A 19292-nucleotide genomic window follows, 5' to 3' on the forward strand; every position below is an offset into this window, starting at 1 on the left:
TTCTCCTAAATTATATAAGCTAGAAGTTTCCAATTTCTTACTATTTTATTGCCTCTTTAGGGGCGTGGCATATTGAAAATTGCCCTGTGTTCTTCGCATTTTTTGAGCGCAAGCATTCAAATTTTATAGTAAGGTTACCGTTAGCTCGTTCTAAAAACTGACTAAAAATGAGGTGTCTACGCATAGTATCGGCGTGGCAAATCGGGAAACCTGAATATTCTAAAGTATTAGAGATAAACTTAGTTACTAAATTGCTGATGGGATGTGAATGAGTATTCCGCAGGCGGTAACCCGGTAACGTTCTTACTTGTTATACCCTGAGCCCATTGAAAATTAAATGATGAAATGTAAGTAAAAAGTATATAAATTTTTGAACGGGGCGACGAGCTTATAAAGCAGCTACAACCGTTTTCCATATTTTTATTCAAATGAGTCTTTTTTTATATTTTTAAATACATCGAAATTGCAATTTTAACCATACCAAATGTGCGTTTTTATTAGTTTGGGTCGGGTAACTAATCGAGCACTCTTTGAATAGAGTTATCTTACGTTGCTTTTTTTTTATGCTGAACCCATCGAAAATGCGAATCAGTGTATAATAGTTTTGTTGAAATGTATGTATGAAATATATGAATGTGAAAAGCGCGTCAGAGAACCTGACAGCACGCTGAGACTCGCTGCACAATTTTAGTGGCGTAATGTAACATTCAAGACGCGCCTAATTCGACTGATCAGAAATGAGATCAAACTGTCGATCAACAGAGACTTTTTTGTTAGAACAACAAAAACTGAACTTTCTGAAACTTACAAAAGTCTGCACGCGTCGTATAAACAACCATATATATATTGAAAAATATAGAGAGAGAGCTCTCAGTTCACACAACTGCGGTCAGTTTGTTTAAATATTCCTGTGCAAGGTTTGATCCTTTGTTTGCTGTGTTTCTTTTAACATTGCTTTTTAATCTTATTGAAGTTTGGTGCAGAGTCGTATTTACATTTAGTTTGCACTTTGCTATAGTTTTCTATTTTCTGGCGCTATCCCTGTCTTTACTCTTTATACGTTAGTTAGTGTGAGTGTGAGCTTACTTGCTCTCTCGATATGATATGATATGGCTGCTGCTGAAGAAATACTAACCCAGTAGAATTTCGAGAGTCCCCCACCCCATTGTCCCTCTGCACCAACACCGTCACCTAATTCGCTTGCCCCTCCCTCACCATGCGCTTCAGTTTTGTCATCCGCTCCAAACTTGCTTGATCCTATATCACCTGTTCCTGAAGCTATTGTGTAACATGTTAACTTTTAAAAGACTCAGTTCATTATCATGGATATCAAGCAGGTGGAATTCTTCGAGACTACTCGATTACGAGATCCTCTGAACCCTTCAAGCAACTGATATTTGAATAATTATTCGTACATGCACACACAAACGCACATACTGTAACGAACCTTCGGTTTATCCCGAGTCTAAGCTGGGCTAGTTTCAGCTGACTGTGGATTCGTGCCAACAAATTTATTTGTTGAAGCCCCTGCGATATTAATTAGTCACTTGGGAATTTAGGTTTTATAGCGAAAATGTATATTCTCTTGAATAAGTTTAAAATGTACACGTCACTTAAATTAATGGTGGTTCGCTGGTTGGCTTTAGCGAAGCACACTTACTGAGCGCTGGTTCAACGCACTCCCGTTCACCGGGACGATTAGGGAAACGCCAGGACTTCGCTCAGATATGCAGGCCTCTCCTACTAACCCACTCGCTCACAGCACAACACTAGCTTCGTTTTCACTCACAAACACTTCTCTTGCGCACGGCTACGTGAACTGACTCAGATGTGCAGGCCTCGCTTAAGCCGCTGATGTGCACCGATGTCCTGATCGGTGTCGCTGATGATGCTGGTTGCCTCTCGTGCCCACAGAAACGGTAAGGTGGCGTGATCCGGGTGACGCCACTTTCCCGCCAAATTGCGTGGCAGCCTCCCATTGGCCGAAGTACCGTTGGTGCCCTGCGAGTGAAAGTGATCACTACTATCACCCGGCACGAACGGCACCTCGGCTAACGGTCAACGATGATCGTCGTGAGTGCGACGCGAACCCATTGCTGAATCTGTAGGAGCGAAAGAGACCGCCTCTAACAGGACTTTGACCCCCTTTCCAATGCGAGGGTCGCTCCTACAGTATTCGCGTCGCTGTGTGGAGCAACACGTATATGCATATAAACGCACAGCAAATACGTACGTTCATATACATTAATACGTGCATACCTATATTGCTCCTCACACTCCCCTCTTCCTTCGGGAAAACACGAGACCATCGTGTTTGAATTTGGCGCCCGCCTCCGCTGCGCTGCTCCGTTTTGCGCTGCTCCATTTTACGCTGCTCCATTTTACGCTGCTCCATTTTGCTCTGAACGCCGCTGTTAACGCTCTACTAACGCCATCAGCTGCATTTCCGCTTACCGCTGGCAATGCTGTATTCTGCCGGTAAGTGAAAAGTTCATTATTTTTTTAATTTTTCATAAAATTACCAAAAATATTGTTTTCAGGCCGGGCATCTTTTCCATTATGCCCCCTGATGGCCGCTGCCAACGCCCACGCCGGGCACTGCTGCAAAACTCGCCTGTCGGTTTTGCAGCCCCCGGTGGCATTGGCGCATGTGCGCGCGGCACTTCACCCATTTGGCGCATGTTGCCCCTCGCCGCTGGAGACGCCTTTCTGCTGGTTCCTGCTGCTCCTTGGACGCTTGGGGATGCTCCGGTGGGGTACTGCAGTCCAGTTCCATGCACTGCTGCTAGGAGATCGGGCCACAGACGTCGTTCGCAATTGGACACCGGTGTCGCGTCTTTGGTGTCGGTACGCTTATTGGTCAATCCTCTTTCGCGCACAGTTCACAGCGAAGTCACTGGCCAGTGCGCGAGGATCGGTTGCCAAGCTTTGTCGACACCCAAAGTTCCGCAACCGGTGGAGCCAGTTGAGTGGCGGGCGTCTGCAACCACCCTCTCCCAGCAAGCAGCCACATGCCCGACTGCATGCCCCGCGTTAATGGGTTGCCGCCGCTGCCTCTGCCCGCGCCGGGCGCTCCTACAAAACTCACCTGGTGGTTTTGTAGTCCCCGGTGGCTTTGGCACTCGTGCGGCGGCCACCTGCCTTCCGACATCCCTCGCCGTCCTCTCCGTTGCTGAAGGCAAAATTCTGGGCTGTTGTTGGGAGTTGGCCACATCGATGTCGTTCGCAACTGCCACTGGTGTCGAACTTTGACGCCGGCTGGCATTTTGCGGCCACTCCTCATTCGCGCCTACGCCCAAGCACGGACAATCGGATGAATTCGTCGCGTGGCAGGCATCGACGGTGGCCAGGACTCCCAACGAGTACCCCAAAATCATGGCTGCGTGCTCCTCGTCTGCACTCGAATACTTGATGGCATGTGGACGGCGCACTCGAGCGCCGTCGGTCCACTCTGGTAACTCATCCAAAAGAAAAACCGGCCCGACGCCCACATGCTCATTTTATACCCTATGCTGCCGCGCGCCGCTGCTTAGGCGGCAGCACATAACGGGTCCTGTGTACTACGCTCAGCCCACTCTAACCTTCGCTGCCTTATGGCTGAATTCCAGGCAGCCTACGGTACTGCCCAGATACCGTTTTTCCCACATTCCCATTGGCACACGCATACATAGCCCTTCTAGCCGAATATCCAAATGCAAGCTCTTCTGCCGCGTAGCATTTTTATTGGCGTTGCATTGTTGTTGGCATCTCTTCGCTAGCGATCGTTTTATATGCCGCTGGGTGTTTTGTTGTTGGTGGTTTTAGTTGTCGCTCACTTTGACTTCGTCCGCTAGCGATCGCTGAGCAGCCGACGTAGTCCCTTGACCCGGGCTTACGCTTGCTTGCTCTCGCTTCGCTTTGGGTGTGGGTGCGCAGCAATTTTCGCCTGGAATGCGTGCGGTTTGTTTTTGTTTTTCGCTCTCGCTTTCGTTAGAAATATAATTTCGGCTGCGCGCGCTGTTGCTAAGGGCGCATACACTGCAGGTGGGTACTGCTTGCACTTGCACTGCTTTGTTGTTGTATCTGTGCATAGTGCATTGCACATGCACTGGCAGCTAAGTTTTTCGGTGCAGTACTGTACACTGCTTGCTGTCGTGCGCGCGCAGCTCAAACAAATTGTTGTTGCGCACCCAATATACCGTAATTCGCAGACGAAATTATGCGGGTACATGTCATAACGCCCAGTGTCATAAGGTCCATGGGCGCTAAGACACACATTTTTGCGACATAAAGCCCACGGGCGCAATGACACATTTAAATGTGAGCTAGCGCCCACTCCAAAAGCGAAATAGCGCCCGAGGGCGCTACGACACAATTGAAGAGTGTCATAACGCCCGAAATTTCTAAAAACTTGCAAAGCGCATTATCAATCGATGAAAGAACCGTGCCAAAAGTACCGTTTAATATGTTATCTCTTCTGTTTTGGTGTTTTACACGTTCTTGGCGCATTTGCTAAAAATAATTGTCATCAGTTTGTCATTAATCTTCAGGCAAAGTGCACTTAAAATGGAATATGAAAATATTTTGTTGCTGGCTTTCGAAAAAACTCGAAGTTATTGCTTCTACCAAGCCAGCAACAATTATTTAAAATTAAAAGTACTTCGCGGTATATTTGTTATATTAAAGATTGCAATGTGACCGTGAGCTTGTCCAATGCTGGCGTTTGCACTCAACTGAGTCTCGAGTATAATCATTCGTCTCCTCAAAAAAACTTAAAAAGAAAAGGAGTGCGTGAAATCTTTTATGAGGAGTGTCAAAAGAGTGGAGAAACTGGACATTCAGTTGCTTATCCGAAAATAAGACGGCAATTGTTTAGAATTCGGAGTGAAGTCACGCAGAAAAATCCAAATTCACCAATTGAAACTAAATTGCTATTTGACGATACCGAATTTCGGCAAGAATATGGCACTTCAAAGCACAACCAGCAACCCTTTTATAGGACAACAATATTAGAAGAAAAGTTTGCTTATTCTATTTTTTTATCGCCAAGCATTGCAAAGATGATTGAAAACAGAGTAGGAGAGCATCACTTTTTATACCCTGAACCCATTGAAAATGGGAAATCAGGGTATAATGGTTTTGTTAAAAGTATGTAACAGGCAGAAGGAGGCGTGGCAGACCCCACTTAGTATATATATTCTTGATCAGGGCGACAAGCTGAGTCGATTTGACCCTGTCCGTCTGTCTGTCCGTCCGTCCGTCCGTCCGTCCGTCCGTCCGTCCGTCCGTATGTATGAACGCGTCGATTTCAGAAGATATAAGAGCTAGAGACTTCAACTTTTTTTTAAAATGACCGTATATATTACGCGCATATCGAGTTTATCATTAAAAAACGATAACTCATTCCGATACTTTTTTATCGATAAAAAATATCAAAAAAAAAAAATCACTTAAACAATTATATCTCCTACATCTTTCAAGCTAGAGTCTCAAAATTTAAAATGTATATAAAAATGTGTTTTATACAATTTCGGTTTTTGTTAAAATTTACTCCCCACCCCTAAAGTCGTATATCAAATACTAGAGACTTGTGCTTCGGTATCCACATACATTTAAACATCATGATTACGTTCTGAAAATTTCATTACGATCGTACGTCTAGAAATTAAATTATTCAACAAATAAGTTGTCATTATAGTGCCAAACATGCAGCGCAACCCAAGCGCAATCGCCTGTATATGTGAGTGTGTGTGTATGCGTGTGTTTGTTTGTATGTGTATGTGTGTGCATGTGTTTGTTTGTATGCGTGTGTTTGTTTGTATGCGTGTGTGTGTGTGTGTGTTTGCTAATTATTATTGAAATATCAGTTGCTTGGAGGGTTCAGGGGATCTCGTAGTCGAGCAGTCTCGACTAGAGCTTTGTTTCTTGTTGATAGATGGAACGTTTAATATAACTCCTTCATGCGGCTTTAAACAACTACTTATTGTTCATTATTAATACAGAAACTACGTAAATACACAAATACTTGTTGTGCTATATTCAAATTAGTTGCTCTCAATTAACATATATATTTCTTTATGTTACAGACCTTTCCATTTATATACATTTTGATGACAAAAAAAAACTGATGCTTACGAACACCTTTTTGCATTTTTGAATGCAAACTACTTTAAGTCCAGCCAAAAAACTTTACAACTGACAATGAGATGGCCTTAAGAAAAGCGTTGAAAATTGTTTTCCCAATGGCAACATTAAATGTCTGTTGGTTTCACTATTGTCAAGCATTGAAGCGCAACAGTTTAATATTATAAAATTTTCGAGCAACAATGAAAAATAATAGAGACTGTTATAAATGGTACAGAACTTTTCTCAGCCTCCCATTAATTCAGCCTTGGCAAATTTCTGATATGTTTACCATTTTGAAGGACCAAATGCTTGAACTACCAAAAAGTAAGCATGATATTCTCAAACGGTTCTTGAAATATTTTGAAATGGAATGGATGGTCAAAGTAAGAATAATAACTTCGTTTCATCACTATTTGTACGTTTTTCATCATTCACCAAAATATATTTTTCCAGATCACCCCTGATGTTTTCTCTGTGCGCTCACAGATTATGCGAACAACTAGCTCTTTAGAATCCTTCAACGCGGTATTATCGAGAAAATTCCAGAAGCATGGCCGATTTATTAAATTTCTCGAAGTTATTCGAGATGAGGACTATGCTTTGTCCGTTATGCTAGCTAGTGCTATTGATAGCGATATAACCGCTCTTAGCAAAAAGCGCAAAAAAAAACAAAAAGATAAGGAAAATAAAATTGAAGACCTTCTCAAGGACTTGGAGAGCAAAAACATTTCCGAAATATAATTTTTTAGTTGTCTCTTAAACGAAAATAATGACCTAATTAAGTGGGACACCAGCTTCGAAAATGAAGAGTTACCTTCAGATTCTAAACAGGAGGATATTGATAGCAATTTGCACTTCAGTCAAATGACTGATGTATTAAAATGCATAATTTGTGTTGACAAACCGAGAGATGTGGTACTTCTGCCTTGCAACCACTTCAAGATATGTTTGGAGTGTCACACAAATTTACAAAATCGAACTGCTAACTCTTTACTGCTCTGCCCATATTGTAGACAAATAGTTGAGAATCCCATTAAAATTTTTCAATAAAATATTTAAAAATGTAATTGTTTTGTTTTCTTATTTTTTAAAGCCCTTTTATCGTGTCCGGCGTGCTTTATGTCACATTTAAAAGTGTCATTGCGCCCGTGAGCTTTATGTCGCAAAAATGTGTGTCTTAGCGCCCATGGGCCTTATGACACTGGGCGTTATGACATGTACCAAAATTATGCACTTTTGAGCAAAATTTTTGCTGTGTTTTTTTCTCCTCTTCTTCTTTCTGCGCTTAAATTAGAAGCAGTACACTTCGCTGTGATTCACTCCCTTTTTTTTTTGGAAAAAAAACGAAGCCGCTTTAATGCTCACCCGTGTCTCCTCTCCACGGCTTGAGATCCGCCACATGCACCGTCCTGGTCCGCTTATCGGCCTCCAACCTGATCCGACAGATTACTGGTGACACAAAACTGGCCACTATATAAGGGCCTCCATAGCGTGGTGCCAGTTTTGCTGCGAATCCCTCTGCGGCATTCGACAAGTGGAGTTCCTTTCCCCACACCTTGTCACCTACGGCCGGCTTCCACTGCGCCTCCATAGGTTATAATGCCGGCAATGCGTCGTCCCAGCATCTCTGGTCACCTCCAGCGAACTGCGCAATCGTCTTCCTCACTGTTCTGTTGGCCCTCTCAGTGGGATTCTCTTAAGATGTGTATGGTGCTGTCAACTAGTGACGCACTCCAAGCTCCTCCAGAAAAACCTTGAATACCCGACTGGTGAATCGGGTGCCATTGTCTGTAATGAGCACCTTTGGCGTGCCGAACCGCGCCAAGATCCGCTCTCGAAATGCCTTTTGGAGAGCCGCGCTATTCGCGCTCCGCAGCGGCACCATCTCCGTCCATTTCGAAATGCGATCTATGAAAACCAAAAGCATAGTGTTCCCATGCTTTGATCTCGGCAGAGGGCCAACCATTTCAGAGATGGCAGAGGCCATCAGCATTTGCCCAGCAGCTTGCAGCTGACTGGACACACTTCGCAGCGCTGTACATATGCTCTGACATCCCGGTATATACCTGGCCAGTAATACCGCGCTGCCACCCGACCGATTGTTTTTCGGCTCCCAAGGTGGCCAGCGGTGGCTGCGTCGTGGTTCTCCTCCAGAACTTGTTTGCGCCGGTCCGCCGGCGCGCACAACTTCCATGCCGCCACATCCTCGTGGCCGGCTTGATGCTGGATGTGCCGATATAAGTTCCCAGACTCTTCCATATAGTCTGGAAACTTATGTGGCGCCTTTTTTATGTCCTGCCGAAGCTTGGCGAGCCAGCGACATCGTGTCCCAGCTGGCATCTCCTTGCTCTTGACCAAACAGCACGCCTCCTCTCCCAGAGGCTGCCATGAGAGCGCATCTGCTACCACATTCTGCTTGTCCAAACGGCATCACTTTCCACTGATAAAGCCCCTTTCCTGGCACCGTGAATGCCGTCAGTGGTCTGCTGGCCTTCTCCATGGGTATCTGCCAATACCCATCCTTCAAATTCAGGCTGCTGATATAGCGCGCCTCTCGCAGCTGATCCAAAATGTGATACACACGCGGCAACGGGTATGCATCTTTAATGGATCTGCTGTTCAGCTGTCGAAAATCCACACATAGCCGCCACTTCCCATTCTTCTTGCGAACCATGACAATCGGCGCGCTATGTGGGCTCTTCGAGGGCTCAATGCAGCCTTTGGCCAGCAGCTCATCCACCTGCAGGTTGATCTCCGCCTGCATTTTTGGATTTTTGGGGAAGTAGCACTGCTTTATGGGCCTGTTGTCCTGCATGCCTTTCACATGCTGGAACTTCTTCAGCTCATGCCTCAGAAAAGCATCCACCTCTGGGTCTTTGCGCATAGGCGTTGGCTGCTCCATGTTCGCCTCCACTGGCGTCTCTGGGCTCGCCTCCACGCTGGCCACAGCCACGGACAGCTTCTCCTCTGACTGTCCGCTCGACTGTGGAATTCTTGGCTTGATCCTCAGCGTCAAGCCACCGCACTTCAGTGTGGTGCCCATGCTGGCCAAGAAATCCCAGCCCAGCACCAGATCGTCGATCACTCCTGGCAGAATCAGCAACGGGATTTGGCTTTGCTGATTCCCCAGGCTGATCGTCGTCTCCAGCTGCGAGTCTACATGACTGCAACTGCCGTCCGCTAAGCGTATGCGCCGCCGTGTTGCACGCACCACGCCCACTCCTCTGAGCCTGTCAGCAAGCTTTTCGCTTGTAAAGCTGCTTGTGTTGTTGGGTGGCTCCAATGGCCACAATCGCTGTCATCTGGCCATCTGGCTCCTGGCCGCTGCTCCCGCTCGCCCCTGGATGGCGGGTGCCGCTGCTCGTTTCCCGACTGGCAACAGGCAAACGTTCTCACCCCAATGCGCCCGCACTGCCAGCAAAAATCCAGTGCCTTGTTGCGGCACGTACAAGCGCGGTGCCCCTCCTGGCCACACACCCGGCATGCCCTGGCTGGATTCGAGATGTGAGTCCTTGCTCCGGTTGCGCCTGTCCTGAGGCTTCGCCTCATCCTCCATGCGGCGATACTCATCGCCTCCAGCGTCGTCCATGGCCATACATCGTGTCCGGCCCGACCGTGGCTGCTGCCGCAACCTCTCGCGGTCCCTCTCCAGCTCCTCGATCTCGTCTGCCAGGTGCATCAATTCCACCAGATTATGGAAATGATACGGGCGGGCGTAGGCACGCAGATCAGGCAGGCTGTTGTTGTAGATGTGTCCAGCTTCTCCAGATAGCCTCTGGGGCTATCGGCAGCTCTGGCATCGCCCTCGGGATCATGTCCAGATCCAGGCCATATGTGTCCGCCGACCACTCCACCTGCTCCAAGAACTCCAACGGCTTTGTGGTGCCATCAAAGCGGAAGCTCCACTCTCGCACTTGCTTGGCCACCTTCGGATATTCTTGGACTGTGCTGCGAAGTTCTCGTGGCCTTATTTCGGGTTGCGGGGTGGATGTGGCTCTCATCTCACCCTGTCGCGTGTCCTGCAGCCGTGCCACTGCACTCGCGCACTCTAAGTCGTCGTCAACTACGGCGGTTGTTGCCTCATCCCTCAGTATGGCGCGGCGTCCATGCATTCGACTCAGCTCGGCGATCCTCAGTGAGTAAGGAATGCTACCTTCATTCCTCTCAACCCAGTCGCCGAACTGCGTCCGCATAGCGTCCAGTGTGCCTGACAAACTCATTCCGAACACACCATAACTCAACACTTCATCCTTTTTCAAGTTATATACCCACGCTCGCACCATAGTCACAATTTCTAATTAAGCTCTTATCGCAGGGCCCCACGTTGGGCGCCACTTGTAAAGAACCTTCGGTTTATCCCGAGTCTAAGCTGGGCTAGTTTCAGCTGACTGTGGATTCGTGCCAACAAATTTATTTGTTGGAGCCCCTGCGATATTAATTAGTCACTTGTGAATTTAGGTTTTATAGCGTAAATGTATATTCTCTTGAATAAGTTTAAAATGTACAGGTCACTTAAATTTATGCTGGTTCGCTGGTTGGCTTTAGCGAAGCACACTTACTGAGCGCTGGTTCAACGCACTCCGGCTGGGAGAGTTTTGTACTAAAAACACGCTAGTTCACCGGGGCGATTAGGGAAACGCCAGGACTTCGGTCTGAACAAAACTCTGGCGGTTCGCTCAGATATGCAGGCCTCTCCTACTATTCCACTCGCTCACAGCACAACACTAGCTTCGTTTTCACTCACGAACACTTCTCTTGCGCACGGCTACGTGAATTTACTCAGATGTGCAGGTCTCGCTTAAGCCGCTGATGTGCACCGAAGTCCTGATCGGTGCCGCTGATGATGCTGTTCCCACGATGTCCTTGCGGTTCCCACGATGTCCTTGCTGTCCTTTGAAGTCCTGCTTTACCACTCGCGTTGACTTTCACGGCACTCTGACTTTCACTAATCGTTTTTCACTTACTTAATCGTCACTTCCTTTTATCCTTTTATCCTCACTGAATCCCCGTATGGAGCCGCCGGTGGCCTTTTATAGCCCAGCCACAGGCCCTGCTTCGGGTGGTAACGGGGCCTGTTCGGCTCTGGAGCGGGGCCTTTCAGCCGCTCGTGCCCACAGAAACGGTAAAGTGGCGTGATCCGGGTGACGTCACTTTCTCGCCAAATTGCGTGGCAGCCTCCCATTGGCCGAAGTACTGTTGGTGCCCTGCGAGTGAAAGTGATCACTACTATCACCCGGCACGAACGGCACCTCGGCTAACGGTCACCGATGATCGTCGTGAGTGCGACGCGAACCCATTGCTGAATCTGTAGGAGCGAAAGAGACCGCCTCTAACAGGCGCTCCTACAGTATTCGCGTCGCTGTGTGGAGCAACATGTATATGCACGTATATGCATATAAACGCACGTTCATATATATTAATACGTGCATACCTATATTGCTCCTCACAATACATAGGCATACGCATGCACGCATAAACACGTATTAGCGTTAGTGTGGTCCTACTATCGAAATTTAATTGTTTAATAACCTTTCTTTATGAAATTATCAGACTATGATCATATTATTGAATTGCGTATATGACGAATTATATATAAAAAAAAAACGAAATTGTATATAATGCATCTGAATATATGTTGCAAATTTGAAAATTGTAGCTTTAAAGATGATTTGATTACTGATTTCCCTTAACTTTTTTAATCGATAATAAATAACAGGATGAGTTATCGACATTCTAAAACAAATTCAAGTCTCTAGCTCTTCTGAAATCGACGCGCTCAAACGGTCAGAGCTAAATCGACTCAGCTCGACGCCCTGATTAAGAATACAAATTCTTTGTGGAGTCTGCCTATTTCTGCCTATTAAATTTCAACAAAACCATTGTACCTGATTTCACTTTCTGATGGGTGCAGAGTATAAAAAGAAGCATGAATTAGTTCGCAAAAAAATTGTCACGATTTTTACAAAAAAACCAGTTTTAACAGTATTTGATCTGAAATGCCGGAACTTCATACTGATGCAAGTTCAATCTTGCATGTGTTTGATATACAGTATCGGGAAGGGAAGCGTATGGCCCACGTAGATTTTATTTCTAGGAATCCCTTGCTCAGAGAAGTGCAAGAGTGTGAATTTATGCCACCTTGCTCACACTCAAAGAAATTTGTGAGCCGGTGTCACTCAAAACTGGCTCAGTATACACTTATAAACAAGTAATAACGTTGCAGTCGGGCGTTAATAACTGCGGAATACTCATTCACACGTCATAAGCAATTTAGTATCTAAGTTTAGCTCTAATACTGTAGAAAATTAAGTTTTTCTCGATTTGCCACGCCCATAATGCGCGTAGACACTTCGTTTTTGGTCAGCTTATAGAACAAGCTAACGGTAACGTAGCTGCAAAATTGGGATGCTTACGCTCAAAAAATAAAAAAAAATCACAGGGTATTATTTGGGGAATCGATAGACGAGGTTACTGGTAACTTAACTATCCAAATTTGAAGCTTCTAGCTTTTATACTTTAGGATATAAACTTTTGCGGTTTGCCACGCCCGTTTTGGACAAAGATAAATCCAACATCGCTTGTTGGACTTGGGAGGTTAACCTGCGTATGTATACCACATTTCAGGTCTCTAGCATCAAAAGGGTTTGCCACGCCCCTAAAAGGCGTGGATATATAATCTCTAAAAGAACCGATACATTAGCTCACGTGCAAAACTTTTGCATTTTAGATTTACAACTTTGGGAGATACAGTTTTATCCCATTTGCTGGTGATCTACCAAATTTCAGCTTTCCAGCTCTTCAACTAACATGATTTCTGGCATATCGGAAAATGAATTTTCCGATTTGCCACGCCTCTAATGGGCGGATCCGGCAAATTTTAGCACTTTATAAATCGGAGATATACACGAGTATACCTTCTACCTTCGGTGCAATCGTCATCTAATACTGTACCAAAAAAGTTAATTCTTTCCAATCTTCTTCTCAGCTGTCTCTGCTTTATCAAAATGTACGCGGCTTGAATTATTGCATTTACTGAAAAGTGGCTAAGTAATAATATTTATAATAGTGAAATCCTTTCAAGTAATTTCACTATTTATAGACTCGACCGTTTAATGCGCAGAGGGGGTGGTGTGCTAATTGCGGTCAAATCCAGTATCCTCTCTGATGTGTTTACCTTTTCGTCCCTTCATGATGCGAAGATTTTAGGGGTTAAATTAACTCTCCCATCGCGCTCATTGTTTATCACATGCTCTTATATCCCTCCCTATTCTAATTTACAAGTTTATGCACAACATATTAATTGGATTAAAGAAGTTTATGAGCATGTGAATGATAGAGACTTGCTTCTTCTGTTGGGGGATTTTAACATTCCCAACACTTCTTGGTCAGCAACTTGTAATACATATTACGTTATTCCGACAATTGATTACTAACTTTTTGATGAATTGTTTAACCTGTCTCTGTTTCAGATTGACTCTATTTCTAATCATCTAAATCGCTCACTTGATTTTGTGTTTACTAATCACGATTCGCTCTTTAATGTCGTGAGATCGACTCCTTTCTGTATACCTGAGGATATACATCACCCCACTTTAGAAGTATTATTAGCTGTTGATAATCATCGCAATTATATTCCTTTGCCTTCTAATTCAAGTCGTTGTTATCGTAAATGCGATTTTGTTTTGCTAAATGAATTAATTAATTCAACAGACTGGTCTATTTTATATGAGTCGAATGATATTAATTTGCCAGCATCGTATTTTTACTCTACCTTAAACTCTATTCTGGATGCTTGTGTCCCTCTCTGCCGTATTTCGCCAGTTTCAAATAAGCCACCTTGGTTTACCAAGACTCTTTTGAACTTGAGAAACATCAAATCTAAATGTTTTGAAAATTATAAAAAGTCTGGTTCAAGTGTTGACTCGTCCAAATATTCCATTGCTGCGGCCATTAGGACGTTGAAATCATCTTTCTCTCCCGGTACCGATAATATTTCTAGTTGTGTGATTAAAGAGTGCAGTGTTTCTCTTCAGTCACAATTACTAACATTTTTTAACTTGTCCTTGGATACTGCTGTGTTCCCCTCAATTTGGAAAGAATCTTTCATCATTCCCTTATACAAAAAAGGTGGAAGATCTGATAGAGGCATGGCGAAATTATCTGTCATTCCGAAGCTATTTGAGAAAATTATAACATCGGCCTTGCAGCATTTTTGCAAATCGATTATTCAACCATCTCAACATGGTTTTGTTCAAAATCGATCAACGTCCACTAATTTACTTGAATTTACTTCGCTTGTCAATGACAGTTTTTCTAAAAAAATGCAAACGGATGTTATTTATACTGACCTCAGTAAAGCATTTGACTCAGTACATCATCACATACTAATTCTTAAGCTTGAACGCTTAGGATTTTCGCCTAGACTTGCATCTTGGATTTCATCCTATTTAATTGCGGAATAGAGTCTTGCTCAGAACAGCTATGTCTAAAGTTATCTTTGTTTCGTCTGGTGTACCTCAGGGTAGCCATTTGGGTCCATTACTCTTCTCCTTTTTTATAAATGACCTTCCTAATTGTACCTCGTATTCTACTATATTCATGTATGCTGATGATGTAAAACTTTGTCTTCCATACTCCAGTGCAAATGGACATCATCACCTTCAAGATGACCTAAATGCATTTCAACTTTGGTGTGTGGCAAACCAGCTGGACTTAAATTGCTCAAAGTGTATGACAATGACCTTCAATCGTACCGTTCCTCTAATTGTTGATTATAAAATTAGCAATATTTCCTTACGACGCATCCACACAGTCAAAGATCTTGGTGTTTCCTTTGATTGTAAACTACATTTTAATCTTCATATTTCTACCATCATTAATGAAGCCAAAAGTGTGCTTGGCTTTATTAAACGTTGGTTTTTAGATTTAAAGATCCCATCTTAGAGTATTGCTCTGTTGTATGGTCTCCGCAGCATAAACTGCATCAGGATCGTATCGAATCGTTCCAAAAACAGTTTCTTCTCTTTGCCTTAAGGGATCTTCGATGGGACAGTAATTTACGATTACCGTCTTATCATAGTAGGCTCCAGCTTATTGATCTTCCATCACTAACCAATCGCAGAATGATTTTAGGAATTGTTTTTCTGCATAAATTGATTAGTGGTGATATTGATTCGTCCTCTTTGTTGGGTCGTCTAAACTTTTCGGTTCCGTCCCGAACAACTAGACACTATCGTCCGCATCATTTACCTGAGTGCACTAGGGATTATCATTTGCACAGTGCGTTTCATGTTCTTAGTCTTAATTTTAATAAATATTATCACGTTTTTTCCTTAAAGCTCTCTCTTCCTAAAATGAAAAGTTTGCTATTAGCTTATCTTAGGGAAATGACTCACAATGTCCAGGCATAAGCATTCGTACACATTTTCGTTGTCAATGTTGTGTAGTGATTTCTCAATTCTATCCTATATTCTATTCTGTGCTCTTCCTTTACTCTTTTCTTTTTACTATTTCTTATTTTTTTATTAACTTCTCTTGCAATTTCTTTTAATACTTACCATTTTCTTTTTATACCCTGAACCCATTGAAAATGGGAAATCAGGGTATAATGGTTTTGTTAAAAGTATGTAACAGGCAGAAGGAGGCGTGGCAGACCCCACAAAGTATATATATTCTTGATCAGGGCGACAAGCTGAGACGATTTGGCCCTGTGCGTCTGTCTGTCCGTCCGTATGTATGAACGCGTCGATTTCAGAAGATATAAGAGCTAGAGACTTCAACTTTTTTTTTTAAATGTCCGTATATATCACGCGCATATCGAGTTTATCACTAAAAAACGATAACTCATTCCGATACTTTTTTATCGATAAAAAACCTTATCGAAGATCACTTAAAAAATTATATCTCCTACATCTTTCAAGCTAGAGTCTCCAAATTTAAAATGTATATAAAAATGTGTTTTATACAATTTCGGTTTTTGTTAAAATTTACACCCCACCCTTAAATCAACCCCCTCACCCTTATCTTTGTAAAAGTCGTATATCAAATATTAGAGACTTGTGCTTCGATATACATATACATTTTAACATTATGATTACGTTCTGAAAGTTTCATTACGATCGTACGTCTAGAAATTAAATTATTCAACAAATAAGTTCTCATTATATTGCCAACACTGCAGCGCAACCCAAGCGCAATCGCCTGTATATGTGAGTGTGTGGGTATGCGTGTGTTTATTTGTATGTGTATGTGTGTGTGTGTATTTGTTTGTATGCGTGCGTGTGTGTGTGTGCTAACTATTATTGAAATATCAGTTGCTCGTAGGGTTCAGGGGATCTCGTAGTCGAGCAGTCTCGACTAGAGCTTTCTTACTTGTTTAAATTTAATTTGACTCTCGTTTTTGTCAATAGCTTTAAGAAATAAAAAAATAAAAAATAAATAAATAAATAAATATATATGTTCCAAATTTCAAGAATCTAGCTTCAATAGCAAGACGGACATTGCACAAGACGGCATTTCACGTTCTTGAATAAGTATTAAAATTGTGTGAGTGGTACTCATGCAGGCAATTTCTTGCTGTCCCTCACACCAATGTACCGTTTTCTTTTTGCTTGTCACCCCAGTATTTTACGTCAACGCTGGCCGGTCGCATTTACACTTACAGCGAACGTAAAAACAAGAACAAATGTAAGTAGTCGAGGCTGCTCGACTAGAAGATACATATAAGCACGATCTCTGCTACTGGGCAATGCAATGTGGGCAATATTTTTAGAATTTCTTAGTTGACTTTCTCTTCTGGAAGAATTATCTTTATGAAACTCTCAGAGGATGATATGGTTAAAATGTGTGTACATTTCTAAAGTGTGTGTACATTATGCTACGATTATCTTTATGAAACTTTCCGATGATCATATGATTAACATGTGTGTACATTCCAAAAGCACACATATACGATAATGCATGCGTTCAAGCGGACGGGCAGGGCTATATCGACTCAGCTCGACGCCCTGATTAAGAATATATATAATTTATGGGGTCTGCGATGATTCTCTCTGCCTGTTACATACCTTCCACTAAACCATTATATCCTGATTTCTCATTGTCAATGGGTTTAGGGTACTAAAAAAAAACTCTACGAAAAGTTGTTGCCTTGTAATTGTTTTTTAAAACACTGAAATAACATTATAGCAAGATATGACATTGGAGACCTGTACACTAATGGAATTCCTGTTTTTGTTTTTTTGTTTTGATCACCAGGTTGATCTTGCTGTTCCTCGACTCACAGCTTGGGTTGGTAAGCCAATGCACAAATCTACAATTATTTAGCACTTCACTTTGTACTAGACACAAACAATTTTCCTTGTGGACTGCATCGAAGTATTAAAATACTTCATCCGGCTCGAAAAACCATGAACGAATACACTTGACTATGATGGTGTTTAGTTTCGTATTGATCTTTATTCTTCTGAGCCCGGGTTTATATACCCAGACTCATGCATAATTTCAACCCTTAAATCTAATGTATCTATTGCTGAGTGTGTAAGGCTCAGCATTGGTCTATTAGCTATTTTTATCCTAACGCTGAGCTTGTAAGGCTCAGCGCTCGTCTCCTTCGTAATCTGACTCTGGGGTTGCAAGGGTTGGTCTTCATTTGTCTATTTATGCAGTCCGTACATGTGACCCTTATCTTTTTACAGCGCACTACCTGCTAGTCGCTGAGTGCGTCGGAGGCATGTATACGATCATCGTATATTCATATGTTCATGCCTGAACAGCTACTTAAATAAAAGCGCGCCTCTTCAATTCAAACCCAAAATCGTTCACACAACTCTAAGTTGAGGTAGGCACACGCCAATGGTCATGTCCCATGCTTACACATATGCAAAACACACACGCACATGTAAAGGCACATAGGCATACAAATGCTTCTACAAGTGATATTCCATAATTGTGACCATCGCATCGCATGCGTACACACAATCAAATGTACATATACACATACAAGAAGAGGCAGTGGGCCGCTCCATCAGAGCGGACAACATTGTCAACACCATGCTAGAATCGGAGGAAGCTTGGGAAGCTTGATGGAGCTCCGCAGAGTCGAGCGAATGAGAAGTCGAGCTGTCCCAGGCTAAGGTAGCGCACAGTGCTTGCGAAGCAATGCTTTACGGCCGTCCCGCAAGCATCGCGCACTATCCTAGCCAACACGCAACTTGCACCTTGTATTATTATAAAAACTGTTAATAAACGAATATAAAAAAAAAAAAAAAACAAGGTATAAATATTCTATAGGCCCACATACTATTGGAATTTAATTGTTTCAAAATATTTATTGTGGATGGACTCTTTTTGAGATAAACTCGATATCTGCGCTATATACATACACCGACATTTAAAAAATTTAAATCTAGCTATTATATTTTCTGAGATCGACGTATTCATACATACAGACAGACGGACGTACAGACCGACGGACAGGCCTAAATCGACTCAGCTCGACGTTCAGAGTATAATAACTGAAATGGCTCTTTTTCTGGCTATTCTTGAATTTGATCTAGCCGTTTCTAGCAGGTTTGAAAGACTAATTTAGCATATTCTTGCATTGAAAAGTTGGCAGCACTGCACATATCCGTGCTTCATACGGAATCGGGACCATTTCGATTGAGCGTTAACAGCGCACTGTTTTTGTCGTGCAGTATTTTCACTGCTCGAACCTCCAGCGACCGAGCCTAGCAAATGCGAAGAATAGTGGTAGACCAACTTAACAGTTTCCACCTGTAAACAAGTAAGAACTTTGTAAGGCGCTACCGACTGCGGAATACTCATTCACAGTCCGTATACATTATGCTATGTTTACAAAGAGCATTTATTCTTATTTCAAATTTAATTTGGCTTTAAAAAAATTTAGTACAAAACTGTAAGGCGGCTCGCTGAACCGCCTCACATAGCTTTGTTATTCTTTTTAAAAATGGGTCAAGGGACGCGCGCAAGTCGCGGCGATCAGCAATGCAACTCTGTCCTTCGCGGCGAAGGTTCGAAGAGCCGACGCCGTGGTGAGTTGCATTGCCGACGCCGAGGCCAATCGCGGCGGAGGCTTAGAGGCGGACGATGACAAAGAAGTTAGATTATTAAGTTTTGAGCAGCGAATAGTAGCCAACTAGAATTTAAGTGTTGTTCTTTTTTTGTTA

The 19292-nt window shown here is 43.3% G+C and overlaps 1 protein-coding gene across 2 annotated transcripts in view; it reads right to left on the bottom strand.

Moving 5' to 3' along the window:
• The window catches only part of MFS17 (Major Facilitator Superfamily Transporter 17), a 49530-nt gene that overhangs the window by 13536 nt on the left and 16702 nt on the right, over window positions 1-19292 (bottom strand). The gene's annotated exons all lie outside the window — the stretch shown is intronic.

This window comes from Drosophila navojoa, chromosome 3 (assembly GCF_054131105.1).
Source record: "Drosophila navojoa isolate 15081-1374.11 chromosome 3, UAZ_NAV_1.0, whole genome shotgun sequence".
Classification (NCBI taxonomy): domain Eukaryota; kingdom Metazoa; phylum Arthropoda; class Insecta; order Diptera; family Drosophilidae; genus Drosophila; species Drosophila navojoa.